The following is a 20821-nucleotide window of genomic DNA, read 5'->3' as shown; positions in this document are numbered from 1 at the left end:
CAGCTTCCAGACTTGCAGCAAAAATAACAACATCATTATGGAAACACAGATTTTCTGCTGCCTGTAAAGTTTGATTTTAAGTTTTTTTGAGCCACAGTGTCGATGGAACACCTATATCACTGTAGTAAGACAGATAAGAGTAAATAATCATACAATTGTGGTAGAATACTTATTCTCTCATCCTGTGGCAGACTACTTTTTTCCCCCTGCAGTAAAATCCACAAGAGGAGATACTATTAGTCAAGACTGGGACTCGTGTTGATATAGGAGACTTTTGCCGCATTGCTGAAAGTCCCCAGGACGGTAGCACAGACTTGCACAAGAAACAGCAGAATTACTTTGGAGATGTGGCCATGTAAAGCAGCTTTCTTTGAAATTAAAAATTTGAGGGAGTTCACATCTGAACTTGAAAAAAGCTGCAGAACAAAGAAATTTAGGGAGCATTTATTTAGAGCTATCTAAATAAATGTTGTTTCAGTCTTGTGGAAGTATAAATTTATTTAGAACTATCTTTACTACTATACCTCATTTAGAACTATCTAAATAAATGCACAAAACTCAAAAGAGGGATACCTTTATCCACTTATGCTTGCAACAATTAATCTGTGCACCCATCTTTCCACAGCTGAGACATCATACAATACTACCTCAGTTGTCCCTTATCTCTTTCAGATCACATCATACAGATGATAACTCATGCTTGACCACCTATAGTAAAATGACTATACTGCAAAAACAGATGTGGACTTGTCTGTGCTTTAAATATATTCATTTCACATATTTGCAGATACTGTTTCCCATTTAGCATTTTGAAATCTTGTTTCACTGCTACGTTGCAGATGTGCAAGTGTGCGTCTGACCTCTGCTGACCTCTGCCCTTCACGGTTCACGCGACTTATATCGACTGTGAGGATGACTGCCCCTGCTAACTGCACATCAGGGTGTCCGCTCACACAAAGGCTGGCTCGCCTGTTATCAAAAGTCAGATCTGGCTCTGACTACAATCTATTTCCCTCCTTGCTCTGGGTCTCCTTTGCCACCTCATGACAGCAGCTTTTCCAGCTCATTTCACTTGAGATAGCCACGTCACACTGAAGACGAGGACATATCTGCAGTGACCCTGCCTCAATCAGCAACGCTTTATTTGATTGAGTTCTGTAGCACTGCAAACAAGGAAGAGCAGATGACATTGTATCCTGGTAAACAGAAACTGAGGAAACACGACTCTAAGGCAGTGAGGTCTAAAGGGCACGCCAAGGATAAGTGTTTTGCTTGATGAGCTTTTAAAAGTCAGTCTGGGTCCAAATTTCCTGAAAGGCTCATTTAACCCTGATCCTCCTCCTGAAATGGCAATTTGATTTGTCCAGTGGTTAATGTACTAGAGGACCTTTAATGTAATTTGAAGACAGGTGGGGTTGTTGGTGGGGAGACGCAGACAGAAATTATTTTAAGTACAACTCCACAAAAGACTAGAGTGCTTTATACAGTTCCCTCCCAGCTGGCCAAAGGGGGATTGAGGGCATCTCAGGCTGATCAGTGCAGCCTCTGATGGGACCAACAAAAAGCACCAGTCTTTGGCTTTATCTCACCAAGCAGGAGGACTTTGTTAGCCGCACCATAATAAACTGAATGCAGGCAGGCACTGGGCTCTAATTGAATTTTCTGGCTTGGTAACTCAGCTGCTCACCTGCTACTATACCATTGTTACTCAACAGAGTCCATCTTTACTGACCTAGATACTGCTGCCTCTATCTCTCCTTCAAACCTGATGAAACCAACACTTTTCTGCAACAGTGTTTGAAAACAATGAGATTTAACTAGTGATTTGACTAGCAGTAACACACAACTGGAATATGATTACTTTTTTCCTGTTATGAGTTGAGTGCAAGGGACTGTATCAAAGTGACCGTCACTTTTTGACAAAGTAAGACCCTCCATAGCATTATTAATATTTTGTTTGCACCCTTGCCTTGACTAGATAAAAACTGCAATACACTCCTCTAAATATCCAAATATATTACTAGCACAACTTGATTCGCCAATATTAACTAAAACTGGCAAAGATGTTGTACCCCTACTGTTAGTAATGGAGTAATAAAACAATAACTTTCATGTTTTATATTTTATCCCTTTTTAAAGGGAAAAAATTAAGAAACCTTGCCCTGCTCTTACATGTGAGTACATAAGCCTCTGCCCTTTTCTCACCCCCCTCCGTCCCTTATAATTTTTGTACAGTCCCTAAGAGATAACAATTTGTCCTTTAATTACTTTACAGTTACAAAATAAAGTAATGCTCAATTTCAGACAATTCGGGAGTTAGCTTGATTATTGTCTGGAGTTTTAACTGGAGTTTGAAGATCGAAACTGGTTTGGTGGGGAAACAGGTCAGGAATGTTAGCTTGATGTAGGGGTTGAAGGTAGCTTGTCTCCACCACACAGGGAGAAATGCTACTACAAATAACTTCTAAGTTGTAATATTTATATATTATTCATTCTTGGTGGTTGCTAAAGTTAGCCACTGGTAAACACCTGAGCTTTGTCTCAATTTGCATACTCACACTTGCTATTTTGATTATGTAAGTGCATTCACACTGACAAGTGTGGCAACATGCAGTGCACTGTAAGTACCCAGATGGTGCACTCGAAATGGTCAAACAATGGACACTTCTCACCCTCAATGGTTGCCATCTTGGCTACATAGCAGAATGGACAGAATGAGTATATTTTGTACACAGTGTTGTGTACTACATGTCAGTGTACTAACTGAAGTATCCAAATTGAGACACAGCACCAGTTTGGTTCTGCTTCGCTGCGAGGACAGAACCTCTGGACTACAGTGTGCAGTCACCAGAGCTTAAGTTAAGCTTGGTATCTCTATCTCTTGGTAGTCAGGAGACTACCTGCAAACCACAGGCTGACTGCTTGTTAAACCAAAATGTCTCATCCTCTATTTCTACAAGTTAATATATCCTTTTTTAATATGAAAGATATGAGTTATGGGTGTGTAGGTTTAGAAAGGCACCTTTGACAAAGTTGGACTGAGCAATAAAATGGACTGTGTGCCTCTTGTTTTTGCTGTTAAGTAATTACAAAGTAATTAAATTTTTCAATTAGTAATGTGTAATGAATAATTGCTTACATTTCAAGTGACTTGCCCCAACGCTGGAACTGAAAAGGAAGCCAAAGCGGTGAGAAAAAGGTGTGGACCGACAGATTCACTTCACCATTTTCTCAGGTGTCAAGCATACGAATCACTTACTTTACTTAACTTTGCAACTAATTAAAACCAATTGCATCCAATTATAAGTATTACAATATCTAAAATGAAGTAGTAGAATAAAGATGGATCACTGATAAGAACAGACACAGTTGGCTGCACAACCACCACCATCAAAGAAAAGTAAAAACTGAAGAGTGCTTGACCTTCAGCGAGCCAAGGTTACAATCCTGAGCACAGCTGGTGAGAGAGGCTGACAGTTTACTCACTGAATTAATGATACAAGTCAAGGTCAAGTGCTAACTGATTATGCACCCCATAAGCAGCCAGGGGAAAAAAACATGCTGCAAATTCCTTTACACCTGGAGACGCGATTATGCACCAATTCCTAAGTCACATTTAGTTTTCTTTCCCCCCACAGGCTGAAAGAGCAGCAGCAGGAACCAACGGAAGAGGTACTTAAGGCACGTATGCTTTCACTGCATGTCTGTGAAACCTTAGCTTTTCTGTTGGCAGTTTGGAGCCCAGCAGAGTGTGAGGAGATCGGTCACAGAAGCAAAGCAACATCCTAAAAATATGTCATCAGTATCTGGCTGCTGTTAATTGAAGATGTTAGTGCAGTGGAGTGGGTAATAACACAGGAACCTTCTTGTTCTGCCACAGATGGACTATAGACCCACATACACACACATATACTACACCTCACACACCACAAGCACCTCATATTCATCCTTGCCTTTTTTTTAAACCAAAGATAACATGATGGGGGAGGGTGCATCAAGACCACCTCAGTCTCGAAAAGCTTTCACAGCTGTGTTACAAAGAAAGAGACCAAAAGAGGCAGCAAAAGACGCCCTATTTCCATATTCATTAAAGGTTTAAGAGGCATATGTCGATTTTAAAATTTTCTCATCAAAACCAAGATCATTAAATTCTTGGAAATGTATCATTGTAGCATGTTTCCTTGAACACAATGAAAGGGCATGTTTCATGCAGGTACAAAATTAGAGGCATTTGTCTGACACCTCTGAACAATCAGGCTCCCACAATGCCCCCTAGAGGTCAGTGTAAGTATTAAGAGTATGAGGGGAGAGCAAAAAAGCAGCACTGCAAATGAAATAGGTTAGAGAGTGTGTGGTGGTTTTTAAAACCATATAATTTTTTTAAAAAAACATGGTCTGAATTTATGAATAGTAATCAGTACCTCTTCTCATTCAACTGAAATGAAAAGTTTTGTGATTTTCATGTAAGTAAATCACTTTCATAAGAGGTACACGTTTCCACATAAATGTCATATCCTTTTAACTTATCCCCCTTGACAGATTTTCCAGAAGAATATCTCTGTGCATTCATACTGAGAAAGCAAGGCTCCATCACTGATGTGTCAGTGTTCAATTTTCTTACAGAGCGCCTCAGTAGCCTTCACCCAGACCCAATGACTTGTCACAGACTCTTTGAGCTCCTCTGCTCAGTGAAAAAGTTCATCCTGATTACCAAAGCTTTTCAGAGGAAGAGTGTGATGCTGCAATGACTCACGCAGTAACTCAAAAGAAAATCGCTTGATGAAAGCTGTAATTCAATCAGCGACTATGCTTCATCTGTGTCACCGCTAGCAGCAGCAACAGCCTCCCGCCAAGCATGGCATGCCTGGTGTTTATATGGCAGGGATAGGGTGCTAAGGATTCCAGCAAACAAACCTGCCTGATCCTCATCTGAATAGAGGCTGATTATCTCCACATGCAGCCCCAGCATGTTGTCAATACACGGCCAGTGGAAGTCTACCAGAGCCCTGAAGCTTTACAGCAAAACAGACAGTCATCACCACCGCCCTACCGCTAGCACCAAAATCACCAGGAGCTTTAATTAGAAACATCCCTTGCTTTCCCTCTTCCTCCCTCTAGGACTCTCTTGCTTGATTTGCTTGGATCTCTTACAGGCAGGTGACTTTTGTTTCTGCTGATAACAGCTCTTGGGGGGGGGGGGGGGTGTCTTATAAGAGCACCAAAATAGTTCCATCTACCAAATAAGACACACAAAAACATGCACATGCCACATGGCACCGTCACCCCTGCTGTGCTGCACTGGGTGTCCTGTCACACTGGTAGGGGGGACAGAGGGGGAGAAACACTAATGCACAGCCATCAGTGGTGATGACAGCCCATCTTTAGGCTGTAATGAAGCGAGGAAGAGAGTAATGAACTCTGCACATAGGCCAAACGTACAACAGAAGCAGAACAGGATGCACAGACACACAAAGGCACTGAAATGGAGACAGAAAGAGGGGGGAGGTAATAGATAACAAGGCTGAGGTGTGACAAAAGAGTGTGTTAACCACGAGGCTGATGGCGGAGACCTTATCCAAGGAATGACAGAGGAACACACCCCCCATTAATGCCCTCTCAACAATAGCCTCCTCTCCATCTTAGGCCATTCTGCTCACTTTCCTCTGAGACACGGATTCATATCCTCTGAGTGCAAACCTGAATGAGGCTGACTGAAGCCAGCTCTAATAGGAATGTTTGAGGGATAAATAGCTGCTACCAAGCCATCTCATTTTAAATAACAATGCACACAGATGCATAAGTGTTGGAACAGAAGTGCTTGTTTTTGGCTTCCTGGCTGGGCAGACCAGGCTGGAGGAGGATGAGGACGTTTGGCTACAGCCACCGTTTTAATGCTCTCTATGTAAGCAGGCAGGCGTAGCGATGTGGCACGAGAGAAATTACTCTATCACAAGACATTTTTTTCCCTCCAGCGGATTTTCATTCTTAATCAAAAAGCTCATTACAGCACATGCAGGTTGGCTTGTCCTTTATGTCCTGCAGAAATGTGATATGGCCACCTCCAGAAGTCGATGAAATTATTGACAAGCAAGACAGCAAAAAAAGAAAAAAGAAAACTATTCAACACATTTCCAACAGTTGCGTAGTCTTAAACATTTACTCATGCTTTTTGTAGTTTTCTCTGCAATCCTATTTGATTTCTCATTATGAAACAGAATGAAAGTCACAGACAATAATGAAGCCTCTTTGTTCTGGCCTGCAGCTCTGATGGTCATTTTCTGCAGTTCCTAAAGAAAGTCATTCCATATTGGGTTCCATTCAGCAAAATGGCCCATCATCATGATGCAATATATAACCCCTGCCCCAAATTTCTCTCTTGCACTCCCCTAGAAACATGGATGCTATGTTTTTGATCAAACAGCCCCTGGAGGCAGTGATAATGCGACTAATGTATAGCACTGTTGCAGCTGAACCACTGTGGAAAGCAAGAAAAATAGACCAGAAAGCTGAACAATGACGTTTGTAGAAAATTACTTTCTAATTGAGGCATATGCCATGGACATGACAGATAAATTAGCCATTGTCAAGGCATTCAGCTGTGGTGCGTCACTTACGGCTTGTGTGTTATTTGTCTGAGCATTCAAGCTGAATGTTTTGTTTGTGGTTGTGTCTGTCTTTATGGTCATGTTTATCCTGCATTCACTTTCAAACTCAGGAACTACAACTAATACCAACTGCATTTTACTACTTCCACTTTTTCTGCATAACTAATGATACTCTTAACATTAAAGAGCAAATTGCCCCAAAGGTTAATTTCATGCCCAAATTGCAATCAGATTTTAGGAACAACTCAACAAATACACTACATCAGCAGATGATGTCACGCGTCGGTACTTTGCCCTGAACACACACTGAACAAAAAGAAATAAACCTAAAACCAACCAAGATATTAATACTGTAGTGACCAGGAGACTCTGATTAGTAATTACACACTACACAAAGAAAATTGAGACAAAACTCTGGTACAGTAACACTGACATAGCATTGTGTGGGGGTTTTTAGTGTACAATAGAAGTATAAAACAAGGAATGAAAAAAGAAAATGCTGCTTTTGATCTCCTTCACATCCAGTGGTATTGATGCTGCTTAGGTCTTGCAACACGTATCGGTGTCACTGTCTTTTGTCTCTAGATATCTGAAGAGACAGGGAGTATTTTTGTGTGATATTTTTATCACAATGTGGTATTTTTCATCAAGCAAAAAACTTGACTACAGTATGAAAAGGTTCATTAACTGTGTATTGATTCATTTTAATATATGATTTAAATAATTGCTCTACCAAATAGTGAAAAATCATTTACTATTTAGTCCTAAAATTTCCTTTGGTAACTTGGTTTGGTAAAAAACTGAAAACGTTTTAAGAATTGTATGTCAACACTTCTGTGAGTCATCTGTACCCAGATACAACTGGAAAACAAGAGGACTTGCCTACTATGAAATGGATGTGTACAGTTTGTTAGGAGGAAGGGTGGATGTGTACCTCTCATTAAGGGGAGAGTCAACAAACTTTTGTATAGGACTTTTTCATGTTTCTCTCTCTAAACAGATGGCAACACAGCCTATTGTGCCACAAATCTACCCAACAAACTTCTAAACAACTGGGCTGGGTTTACACAGTAAGTACAGACTGCTTTGGTGGAACTTGCAGAACAAACAAAACTGGGCACAACAGAAGCTTTGTGAAACTGAGCCAAACTTGTGAAGTGATGCAGCTGTTAGGGTGGACCCACTGTGGGCTCTTGGGGCCTTGTTTGGGAGAGGTGAACATCGTCACATGTGCCAGGGCTGCTCCATTGTTCCTTCTTTGCCTGCTGATGGGCTGTTTTTGGATTTTTGCTCAACAGTCACAAAATTATGGTCTGCCTCTTGTTAAAAAAAGACTTTATCTAGTGTTCTTCAAATCATCATAGAAAGCATTAATAGATAAAAGGCTCAGAGGGAGAAATTACTTGTTTAACACCACGTAATGAGACAGCTGTGTTGAAAAGAGATGATGAAAAGGTGAGAATCCATCACATGTAGTTTCTTTGTTAAATAAATACAGAGGAAACAGAACATCCCTCAACCACCTCATCTGGTACCCGCTAGCAGGACACTTGTTGGTACCAGCCCATACTCCCTCAGTGGGAGCTGTCGAGTCCCAGTCAGAGCTTCTAGGCATGTCTCTCTAAATGGAAGCGCGTATAATTACAGGATGACGAAGGCAGGTAGCAGCCAGCCAGGCAATCATTTTCCCTGATTGAGACAGAGAGTTAGGGTCTGAAAGGCCATCGGAGTGTGAGCCCACGGCAGGTGCAATCTGACGCCTCAATAAACCTGGCTGAAATTAGAAACTTTGTGTTCTATTCTGCACGGCTCCTGGACGTGGGAGTGATTCTTTCATTGAGCGGGTATGATGATATCTTCTTTAATGTCAATAAGGCTCTCCTGTGTCTTAGTTACCGCTCCCCGCTGTAGCATTAATCACTTTCAAACAGACATACCCGGGCCTGTGTGAGAGCCAAGTTATTCGATGCATAGGACGTAATTGAATTTATTTATTTATCCAAAGCAATAACCAAATGTATTTCCCAGGCGAGATGCGAGTGTTGCATTTCACTGAACAGAGCAGCAGATTTACTGTGCATGAGCACAATTACAAACATACAAACAAAATTTATACATCAGAGCGAACAGATATTCTGAATTAAATCTATTTTTTACTGCACGTTTTGAGTCACTGCAATAATGCAGTGTTTTGTAACTAATTAATCATGACTTGTCTTTGTCTCAGAAGAATAAGCAACACAAATCATTTCGGTCGCATATTGACACTGATCGTACGAATCCCTTTATTTATGTATTCCACAGCTGACCCTAGAACAGGCAATTACATACTGCACAGGAATGTGGCTGCAGAACGCACAATATAAATTACAAAGAGGGTGTTAAATGTAATTCTTTATGTAGTAAGAGGAATGCAATGGGCACAAAAAAACATTACTAGAGAGGCTCCTACTGTTTTATGTTTTTTGTTTGTTTTTTGTTTTGTAATTTGAATGAAATAATCCTTTAAAGCACAAATGTTAACACAACAATGGTCCCTCTACCAAAAGTCAAAACACAAGATTGGATCCTGCTATCAATCTCAAATTGTTTAAGCCCCCCTGTACACAAAGCCACAGACTATTAAAACAGCTAAAAGCCACCACCCAGAACAGTCTTTCAACACTGACAAGCTTTCATTTAAATGAAAAAATTAGTCCTAATATAACACTTTCCTCCAGTCAGCAGGAATCGAAAAGAAAAACACAAAGAGTCCATCTATGTTTAGCCATTGCACTTCAGCCGATAAATTAATTTTTCATGGAAATATGCCCAATGTTTAGGAAAGTTCTGTAAGCAGATTAAGAGGTGCACTTAGCTGCACATGGGTAGCAAAAGTGTGAATGTGGGTGGCACAGTGGGATGTGAGGGGTGTGGAGAACTCACTGGCATCAGGCATCAGCCTCCCCAGGCGACATATCCTCCTCTACATTAACCCCATGCTGTGAAATGCACTGCTGATGCTGAGCCTATAATTAATGAACAGAAAGAGAAAGAAAGAGAGGGAGGGACAGAAAGAGTAAGTACCTGGGGAAACAGAAAAGGTTGGGGTGACTTTTCAAAATGTATTTATTTTACAAATATCATCAAAACTTTATCTACTACCTCATTTGAATTTAAATTGATTTATTACGTACTTCAAAATGCCTTTGCCAATTTGCCACTTGCTCCATTTGAATCAAAGTTTTAGTTTGGCCATTCTTTTGTTTATCTGTCAAAATGCAGAAGCTTGTGTTTGTGTATTAGCTACCTCAGTAACACACTGTATCCACTAAATCACAACTGGCTCGTTAGCATTTTTAGTATTCCAATTTGAAACCAACCAATATTGACACCACCAGCCACAAGCTGCAAGTGATTTTGTTAATAATGTAGCTGAAATACAATAAAATGCTGGGAAGTGGTCACATAATGGGACTAGAGAATGTCATGTCATTTGTTTCATAGCTGAATATTTCTGTTATGCCAATAGGTAGATGTGAAATGCCACAGCTTTGACACAGAAGCACTACATGAAAAGAATTACAACTATGCTGTTGACTTGAAAATTCCTCTAACTCCTCAAATGAGATTTTAATATCTACTTCTACAATGAGTGTCCAAATCGTTCTAAGTTTTTTAAGGGCCATAGTAGGGTTTTCTCATATTACATCTGACATCTGAAATTTAGATTTAATCTTTGACGCATAATCGCATAAGGTTTTCAAACGCAAACCCTACCACAAATTTTGCACTGGAGACAAAATGCCTGTGATACTGAAGTATGCTTCCTAACTGCCAAAGAGAACAAAAAATAATATTAGTGCAGGGAATGTGTGAAGTTGCACTACAACCACTGGGCCTTAATCTAGTTGGCTGCAGATTTCTGATCAACTTTTATCTTTCATATAAGAAGTGACGACAAGTCTGCCCTAACACATGTAGCTGATTGATCTAAACATAAAAAGAGATGGATTAAGACAGAAACTGCGAAGACAAAAATCAAACCCTCTTAACGCACAGAGGAAAACACAGATAAAGAGCATAAAAGGAAGGGAGACAGAGATTTTAAACATATATATAAAATGGCAATGAGGCAAATGGTCTGGCAACATTTTCTGCAATAGCTGTCATTCCCAAGGGCAGAAAGGCCTCATGAGCCACGAAAATAATGGGCTAGAGGACGATGAAGTTTTAAAGTACCAACTGGGTTTAGAAGAGCCCCACTTTCATAAAATCAATGTAGCCTGAGGATGAGAGAGGAAATGGGTGCCAAGCATTGCAATGTCTTGATTGCTGTCTAGAGCGCAGCACACTCTGCTGATCAATACTGATTTATGAAAAAGAAGAAAGAGCAGTCAAGTGCGTTTTGTGCTTTTCCTCAATGAAAACATTAGACACATGTAAAGACCTTGTCAATTAACCGCAAGAATAATGTGTACCTCCTGTCTTTCCTGTATTTGTATGACTTTTTTTTTGACATTTTAGTACCAGGCATGGAATCGTCTTTATTGATCTACCACCTACCTAGTACAGTTAAGTAGCTTCTAACCTATGCTATAGATTCGAACTGTCCAGATGACTGAACACTTTTTTCCAGATGATCACCTGTCATTGCATATCTCAGTGTGACACAGACAAGCTTTACCTTTCTTGGCCCATCTAACCCCACAGCAGTACTGTGCCAATGGTGTCGCAAGACAGCAGGTGTAGGAAATGCAACATGTTAAATATTGGTTGGGCTGTATATATAGGAGGAAAGGTCAAAAGGACTACAAAACATCATTATTCACAGCTTAAGTTTCAGGGGCATGCTATCAAAGAGTAATGAGTTGAGTGCAGCCATGTGAAAAGTAAGGACTTGATGGTTTTTCATCTTTACCTCCCCATTTTCCAGCGACAATGAGGAATTCATGCCCCGTGAGCAATTGAACATATCTATACAAATGTGAAGAGACAGATTTGCTATGCACTACCAGCAAGGTTATGTAAAAAACAGAGGGTGGGCAGGGCAGACAGTTTTTTTCACCTCATGTGCCACATTTCCAAGCAAACCACTTTTCAAGTCAAGATAATGAAGAACCCCCACCCCACCCTAAAATACACACACACATGCACACATAGACACTTTGTCTAATACAGTACATCAGTTCCCTTCGAGCTGTCATGTAGACAGCCAGGCAGTGGCATCTATTCACAATCAATTCAAAATGGTCCCTGCCACTTTTATTGAATTTCACATCAACAGAAGGGACAATTAAGATGATGAGTTTTGGTGGGCGGACAGATGAAGAAAACCATGCCCACCAACCAAACTGTCCCTCCATAGCCTGTGCTGTGATGGGAAGGACTGTGTGGGATTGCACATGTAGGTGGCATATGCAATAGAGAAGCTCATGTTGCTGCCTTCCACTGGAACAGCGGGTAGGCAGCCAGATCAGTGTGTCAAAGTGTGTGGTGATCATTTTAAAGCAGACTAGCAAGCCCTTTGTGACACAGAGATCCCTGTTGATTTCCTATTATGCGATATTTCAATGATACACACATCAGGAGTTGTTCTAACTAAAACAGAAGAAAACTGAAATAATTGTTAGTTTGAGACCTGTAATGAAGTAACAAATAAAGAAAAAGATGTTAGTTCGCTTTCTGTCATCCCATAGACTTCAGCAACATATTCACAGTTTACACAAACAATGGCAAATTCAGTACTGATTTCTTCCCAGTCTGCCTCTCTGTGCTCTCTTCTTCATGCTGAAATATTCTGTGAACAGAAATCCATTTGAGGGAATAACACTGCGCAAACATTTGCATAATATTCTACATGCATTCTGTGGTGCAACTAAAAAATACGCATCCAAAACAAAGTTTGAAAAAAAAAGAAAGAAAAGGAATAAATGTGTAGGAAATGAGAGCTGGAGAGAACTCAGAAAACTGGCAGTGCATGAAAGAGACAGCTGTCAATATACAGAGAAATAAATAACCCTGCACTTTTCTTCAATGTGTGTTACATTGACCTTCCAATAAAACAAAGCCATTACTGGACAACAGATACATTAATCTTTTGCAGATATCTGAGACTGGCTATTAAATGAGATCTATCAATAAAAGAGGTCGTATTTATGACCTACAGTATAGGGCACTCCACAAGCAGCATTACACTGATATTATGTTTCAACTGGTTGTTGTGTCAACCTTAGAAATGGAGGGCACTGAGAGGCAGCCAACAAATGCAGTGACACAAACATAAAGTGCTAGCCTTGCTTTAATGGTATGTCCATGAATAGCCAGAGAAAATGGCAACGTAAAAGGCAGTTAAGTGATCTCTCCTCCCGCAAGCCTGAGGCAGAGACACAGGGGTAGAACAGTGAAAAACAAAGAAAGTCCTTGTCGTGAAACATGAATGTTTGTGTCCAGAGGACATCTCCTGGCCTCAGGGCCTTAATTTTACTCCATTAGGTGAAGTGACCTGGACAAGATCGGGGGAAACATGCTGAAAGAACAACGCTGAGAAAGACAGAGTGGAGAGAAGAACATTTTTTTTCACTTTGTGCAGAGGAACATCAGTCCCTACACAATGGCTGCTGTCTGACGCGCTAACCTAAAGGGAAAACTTTTGTTTGTGTGTATATGTGTGTGTGTCTGTGATTATTTCTTTATGTGAGTCTATGCTGTTGATACAGTATAGCAGTCTCTCGAGGCTTGCTGTCAGAGATGTGTGACAGAGCTTGAAATGCCCCCGAAAACGCAAAGGCCATGTTGGACATGACAAACAGAGATGAAACTCAGGGAGGAACAATTTCTGCACAATAAAGATTTTGTCTCCACAGCACATGGCAGTGACCTGGGTGTTTTGTACAACATGGAATTTTGCTGTTTGTGACATGCATGTGGAGGACATGTGTCAGTGCGAGGGTGTAAATGGATTCTAATTATTGTTGCATCCTCATTCTGCACTGTGGCTGAGTGGCCGAGTGTGACAGACACAGCTGCGGGGGTATCAGTGGGTGTCTTGAATTGGTGTGAAGCTGTAGGACAAGGCAGCTCAGGGGCCCTGCTTGACACACAGCGCTGGCCTGATATCTCCCCCCTCTCTCTCTCCATTTCTCTGTCTCCCTCTCGCTATCCAGGCCTCTAGCCTTTTCACCCTGCTCTGATTAATGAGTCTCGTCAGGTACCGTCCGTTGCCACTCACACCAATTAAGACATTAGGCATTTCCTCATGGCTTCCTGCTCTTAAACAAACAGCAGGACCGCTGGGTCCATTCTCTCTCTCACCCTCGGCAGACGTCGAGTCTCTCGCCCAATCAGTGTCCTGCTGACCCAGCAGGAGCTATGGTTGCCCTCATTGGGGACGACAGACAGCGAGACGGTCTTGAACTGGGCCTGTTAGCCACCTACAGAGGAACCCAGCGCAGAAAAATGGAGCAATCAAAGCAGAGTGTCAAACAATCCCTGTGTGATAGACAGCCCTTCATAGAGATCTCGTCTTGCTCTCTGTGCTTCTGCCTGCAGGACGCCACTGCAGGACAACGCCAGGTCTAAACCAAAGTCTTAATTGGATCGACCACTAACTGGCTTTAGCAGTGCAGCGAGGGGAAAAGCAAATTACTGTCTTGACTTGATTGGATGCTTTTAACCCTGATTCTCACTAGACCCTTGAAAGTTAATTGTCTCTGACCCTCTACTGCCCATGTCAAGAAACTCTCCAAACCTTGATTGAAAACACTATCCTCTCTCTGAAGTGAACAATAAAACATCTTCGTGCATGATGGAGTCTTGTGTTTGTGTAATCAACGATAATACCTAGTCCGTGCAGCTTCAATGGCACCCTGTCCCCTGCTCTGTGACATACTCTAATGAGATTAGCCATGGATATCAGCTAGTCACATTATTTAGTACAGGAGAGAAGAAGAAAGATGAGCTCTTAATGTGCAGTGATTCGTTCTGTGTGTCCAAGCGTGTTTCTGTGTGTCGAGGACAGGGCTGCATGCCTGCAGTCTTTATGTTTCTGTGCCTGTGGTGTTCGTAGCCATCGCGTCACGTTAGTATGCCAGTCAATCATGTGGCGGGGGCCTGTCTCTCATCAAGGTGCTATGCATGATTGCCGATGCTTGGATGCGCAGAAATTTGCACATCCCTGGAGAGTCCCCGCTGAGAGGGAAGGACTCATCTGTCACACAGACCACCGTACCAATCCACAATGACAGATGTGCAGTCTGACTCAAAATGGATGACAGCACAGTACAGGAGGCTAAACAGTAAATACATGTGGGGACACTGACATACAGCTGTTAGTCTACATGTATGTGATGATATATGATCAGAGTACACAGAGTGGAACGCTAAAGTATGAATACTGATTATTTTCTGTGTGCCCTTTTGTCAAAAAGTGCATTAATGATTGTTTTAAAATCATAAATGCATGAAGTACTAGGATTAGCATTTTATTCACACTAATCAAGGACTAGCAGGGAACAGTGAAGGTATTCTGCAAAGCTGTGTAAAAAACAATAACCTTAAATCTTCAAAAACAAGTCTCAAAATATATTCAGCAGCTCAGGTTGTTGACTGATCCCCTGTGTTCTTAACTTTCCTTTCTGAGTTTGGATGTTTATGACACATACACAGCAGCTACAGCTTTCTAAAATTTTCAGAAAATGTACTTGATGCTGTGTATCTTTTCTGTCTGTAATCATTTTCCTTTGTTGAACCCAGTCACATTTTCATCCATTTCACTCCCTAGTGTAGTGCCGCCAGGCTTTTGGAACTTTGTCAAGTCTTTTGACCTGTAACAGAATGAAAAGGCAGAAGGTAGTTACTGCAGCACTCAGGACCAGGGAAATTAGGAGAGAGGGAGGGAGCGGGAGGGGGGGCTGGAGAGATGGAGGAAAGGAGAGGGGCCACAGAACTGCAGAGTGTCAGGGGGGAGGGAAATGTTTTCTATGTCACTGCAGTCCCATATTGTCCCCAGAAAATGTCACTCTGCCCTTGGGAGGCAGCGCTCCGAGGCGAGACTCATCTGTCTGACCGCATTTACCGAGATGTTCTGTGGCCAGATCCCGAGGAGCCTGGGAGGCGTCCCACTGCACTTTGTCTGCCCACCAACACCTCTCACACTGACTGTTTCCCACGAAACCTACAATGGACCTGATCTTTCAGCCACACAATGGTATTTCTTTTGAAAATCATCATTCACTTGAATTCATATTTTTGTGAATAACAGAAGTCAGCAGGGAATGCATGGATGCACACGAATCAGAATAGTCAAAGTTGCACTGTACATCTAAAATAACCTTATGAGAGGCATATGATGAAAAGGAGGTTGGCAATCTATCTGACTAAAGTCAAAATGTAAAGTAGCCTACATGCATCATCATGTTCACTCACTCATTTACAATTCAAGTGTCTTTCAAAGATTATCACCACTTGTCCTGTCAGTCTGCTGTAATGACATGCAAATGTATGTCTGTATCAAAAGTTAGTTCAACTGTGCAACATCAGTGGTCCAGCTCACAAAATGCTTGGGAGGGGGGATTGTTTTCCTTCTTGGTTTCTAATCAAAGTATACAGAACGTTTTTACGGCTTCTGTCTATGCTAGGGTAAGTTTGTTTTTTTTAAATTTTATTTTAAATGCTCAGAGGTGATGAGTGTGTATCCTTATTGCTGTTTTATTTAACTCTGAATTGAGGTGGGAGATGAGAGAACGTAAGAGATTTTGCTAATGTCAGTTGATGTTGATTACAGGGCAAACCTGAAGACTTTTAATAGAGAACCGAACAATTGTTCATTTAAACAAATATAACTGAGATGAAAACAGGCACATACAGCTGCTAATAATCCCAAAGGGATGAATCACCCATATTAGTAATGGCAGTTTGTAAAACACAAGCTTTTGATATGAACATTGAAACAGACAGCAACTTTCATTCTTTTGCATGGGATTCTTAGAATGGCTTGTGTTCATAAATTAGTACATGAATACAAAAATGTGAGTAATCCTCTAATCTAGTACATTTTTGTCATGCCGAAAGGCAAGCTGCGTTCGCTGCTAAGGATTAAAGCAGCTCATTAAAGAGAGGCATCCATGATTGAAATAGGCCAAGAGCTCTTTTCTCTGAACTGAATGGAAGACAAAGGAGCTCAAGGAAATGAATGGTTTATCAGGTCTGGACAGAACCCTCGTCTTGTCTACCATAAGCCCTGGACACGACATCGGCTGCATCGACTCAGCTGAGCACCAAGATTAAATGGCTTATTGACTGCAACAGGACAGAGGCATCAAAAATGTAGACTTGTTGAGGGAGTCACCTTCAGATGTCATCCAACCAAAAGAGTCTTTGAGGCACACACAAGGATGCATCAGTGAGTTTGTATGCCAACATTTGATTTTGTTTTCAGAAAGAAAGAGAGTTCAAAGAGAGCTGCCACAAGTCTTATCACGCACTTTGATTTGTCATCTTCTTCAGTATTTGCCTCTTGGTGAATATAGTTTTCAAAAAGCCAAGGAGACCTTATTTCAAGTGTCAGTCTACAGCATAACATATAGAACCAGCATTACACTTGAGGAAAGACACTTTATTAAATGTTGAAATGCCATCTCTCCCTTCTCTCCTCTTCTGAAAGATTCATAAAGGCCAGTTAGTGACTGTGTCACCTCTGAGAGCAGGTGGACTTAGCTGGAAATGCAATGTGGGAATACTGGCTTGTCTCTGCAACAACTGATCACACCCCCACACCCCCCAATCACTGACATTAACTCCTCAACTATTACTTTCACCCCATACTTTATGAGTGTGGGGGGGCACACGTTAATAATTTATAAAGGACTCAGGGGCATCCATGGAAGCAAGATTGAATTTTTCAAATGCAGTTTATCTGGCACTTGCAGCTGGGGGCCTCTTGAAGGTGTATTCTGCAGCTTGTCAATATGCTTTGCCCGTATAGGCTGTGACATTAAATTAAATAGGTTATTGACTGGCAGGTGAGTTGGCAATGAGGCTGCTAGAATGCACACTCACTAGCTCACTGACCCAACCTGCTATGGATCAGTGGTCCATAAATCAGAGTATAATAGATCCAGATCTTTGCCTTCTGTTTCCCACTGCATCCTTTATTTGTTTTTAATTTGTACTGATGGTAATCCCCTGGCTCAGCTCAGATATACAGACGCAATAACAGTGGAAATGCCACTGCGTTTCCCAGGGTGCCTTGTCATCTGCTCACTTTGTGTGTCTTTTCACAGTAAAGCATGTTAGTGGACAACGGCTAAGTTAGTAATGCGTTTGTCGATTGCTTCTTGATATAGCTGGATTAAAAGGCAACTTGTGGAATCACTCACTCACCCTTACAATTTAGAGCTAAATATAATAATTCTGACTATTAACTGAACATTAATGGTGAGGGGCAGATTTGTCCAGTATGGATGGAGTTTCTAGGGACATTTGGGTTATGAACACATCCACCCTTCCACTCCACTGCTATCACCACACTTTTTTTTTAAATACGTAAGAACAATTTAACACCACCTGGAAATACAGTTTTTGCTCAGCTCCAGTGGTTTAACCGCTCACTCTGCTGCAGTGATGCAGAACATTCTGTACAGTGTGTCAGTACATGCTGACTTCACGGTTAGATGTGGTTACAGGTGCAACAGAACACACTTCTGACCACACTCAGAGGTCACACAGACTTTTTCACAGACAAATTTCAACCAAAGTAGGCAGTAAAACACTGCTTTTCAGTCAGGTCTTTGTGAATTACTTTATATATTTGTCTATGTTTTTTCATTTGTGTTATATTCAGTTATATAAAGGTATATAACATTTTATTTTTAAAATTACTAATAAAAAGAAATGAGTACACCCCAGGCCTAGATGGATATCCATCTTGAGACATAATTTTTGTAAAGGCTAGTTTGTTTAGCTTGAAGCCCCATTACAGTATATATTACCTGCATGAACAGATTACACATTTACCCCAGGGTTTGTGCAGAGTAAACATTCTTTTATATCCTCTTTCAGTTTTTTACTGCTGTACCTCTACATTTACATCTGGAAAAGACATAACCAAAGCTTAGGTGTTATACGGGTGTTAAAATAAACAGTGCATCTTCATCTTTTCAACATTCTTACATCCCTGTAGATAGATGCAACATCACTGAGCCATTCCTATGGAAATGCAGGGCTGTTAGAGAACCAGAATAGTGGGAAGAGAAACACAATTACTGGGAGCAGCCATTTTCCCCATTCTGCCGACCAATCTTGGCAGTGCTGTGTTTGATCGATGCAAGGCCACCTGCCATGCCGTGAGGTGTGCTTAGACACTGGAACATGTTGCCAGCCAGATGTAATTTGCTTAATGTTGTGTAGATATTGCTACTATAATGACAGAATATCAAGTTGCAGGTTTGTTCTAATGCAGCAGAGGACTGGGGAGAAGATGCCAGGAGAGTAAAGTGAAATGGTGAATAGTGAAATGTATGGCTAGAGAAATAAGAGAAGGGACGTTGTAATAAATCAAGACTGGACGCTAAAACTGTAGTAGTGTGGCTCATTGCACAACGGCAAAAGTAAAAGCAGCTTGTGTAAAACCACACAGATTCTCCACCACACTGACCACGCAGCTGGGACTCTAGCTAAAACAATCCAGATGAGGAATGACATCACAGTTTACTGGTGACACCAGCTGCTGCATGGTGGCAGATGTGGGATTGGAACTTTCAGTGGGATATAGAAAAAAATCACCCACAAATACTGTTATTGAAATATTTTTACTTTAAGTGTTAGAGTAATAAAAGTTCTCTAGCTTTCTAATTTTTTCCTCAGCCTTTCTTGCCATGTCTTGAACAAACAAAGCACTGTGGCTCAGAGAAGCCAAAGCAAATGGATTTCCAAACATGGTAATGTATCTCCTCTTCTTCACAGCCTTTTTTGTATTTACTTTTAATTTGTATTGATCTTTCGCCTGCACCTCAATTTTGCTGATGTCAGAAAGGTGAGAGAGCATTACAATATACAATACTTTTTCTCCCCTCTTATCGTGGAGGAAATGAAAAGCAAATGGCACCTTTGTCCAGGACGTGAGATCGTCCAGGCGGAAGGGCTTTGAAGCGCGGGGTGAAATTGAAAGGGTTGCAGGTTCACATCCCTGGACAATGACAGCCCCTCTGCCTCCACTCCTGCAGCTCACAGGAGATTAGAGGAGCGAGAGAGATAAGGAGCAGCATTGGCTAAATGTTTTTTTTTTCCCTGGGCTGGACAGATCGAAAAAGCTGAAGTGCTCCAGTTAGCCAGAAGACAGACAAATAGACAGAGACAGACTGGTAGAGCGAGGACACAAAGTGAATCATTCAGAACTGACCTTGACTTGATTGTTGTGCGTAAACTGGTCTGCTGGTTCAAAGATAAAAAAGCTGGGTACACAAGATCAATAACAAAACAACACTGTATCAAACAGTAGATTTAAGAATCATATATTATATGGTCAGAAGTACAGAGACTGAGGATGCCTGAAGTAGTGATAATAATATCATTCAAAGACTAAATGTTCAAGATTTAACTACACTTGTGCATTTTTTAGGCACTGTACATACAAGTGGAACTCATCACACATACTGTATGCCCCCCCCAATACCTGCACACACACACACACACACACACATAAACGCACACAAATTCTCAAGCAGTGCAACTTCTTTGTGCTTTTCATGACCCACATAAAATATGATAATGCATGCAGTCAGCCTGCAAAATAGGTGAGGCTTTAGGGAAATGATAAAGGACCACAGTGCAGCGAAGGCCACCACGCACACTGCTACTTAGCAGACATCCTGCTGCTCCCCTGAGATACAAACCGTCCTCCTCACTCAGTCTGCAGGCCACTCAGCCTCCAAATTAAAAACTAAATGAGCCACTATCATTGTTGCATCTACAGTGCTGTGTATATTCACATTATGTCCTCAAGATTTTGCTTCAATTGTTTATCTTTCCTCATATGAATGGCTTAGCATTGTTAAAGAGATACTGCTCCATTTATTCAGACTGACAAGACTTTCAGAAAACATTTTTTCCAGGCTAAATGGTGGATTATACTTGAATATTTTTGAGTTACTTAAATTGAAACCGTTTACCATGCACATACTGTAAATTACATGTTTCCAAGGCTACAGTCTTATGACACAACATTACCATATTTCCTG

At 41.2% G+C, this 20821-nt stretch overlaps 1 long non-coding RNA gene across 1 annotated transcript in view; it reads right to left on the bottom strand.

Annotated features, from left to right (window-relative positions):
• The window catches only part of LOC108884570 (uncharacterized), a 50631-nt gene that overhangs the window by 10247 nt on the left and 19563 nt on the right, over positions 1-20821 (bottom strand). The window contains exon 3 of the long non-coding RNA XR_007813447.1: positions 9531-9613. This is a non-coding gene — a long non-coding RNA (uncharacterized LOC108884570). The remainder of the gene's footprint in view (positions 1-9530; positions 9614-20821) is intronic.

This window comes from Lates calcarifer, linkage group LG6 (assembly GCF_001640805.2).
Source record: "Lates calcarifer isolate ASB-BC8 linkage group LG6, TLL_Latcal_v3, whole genome shotgun sequence".
Taxonomy (NCBI): Eukaryota; Metazoa; Chordata; class Actinopteri; family Centropomidae; genus Lates; species Lates calcarifer.
This window is presented reverse-complemented; position numbering and strand designations above follow the sequence as displayed.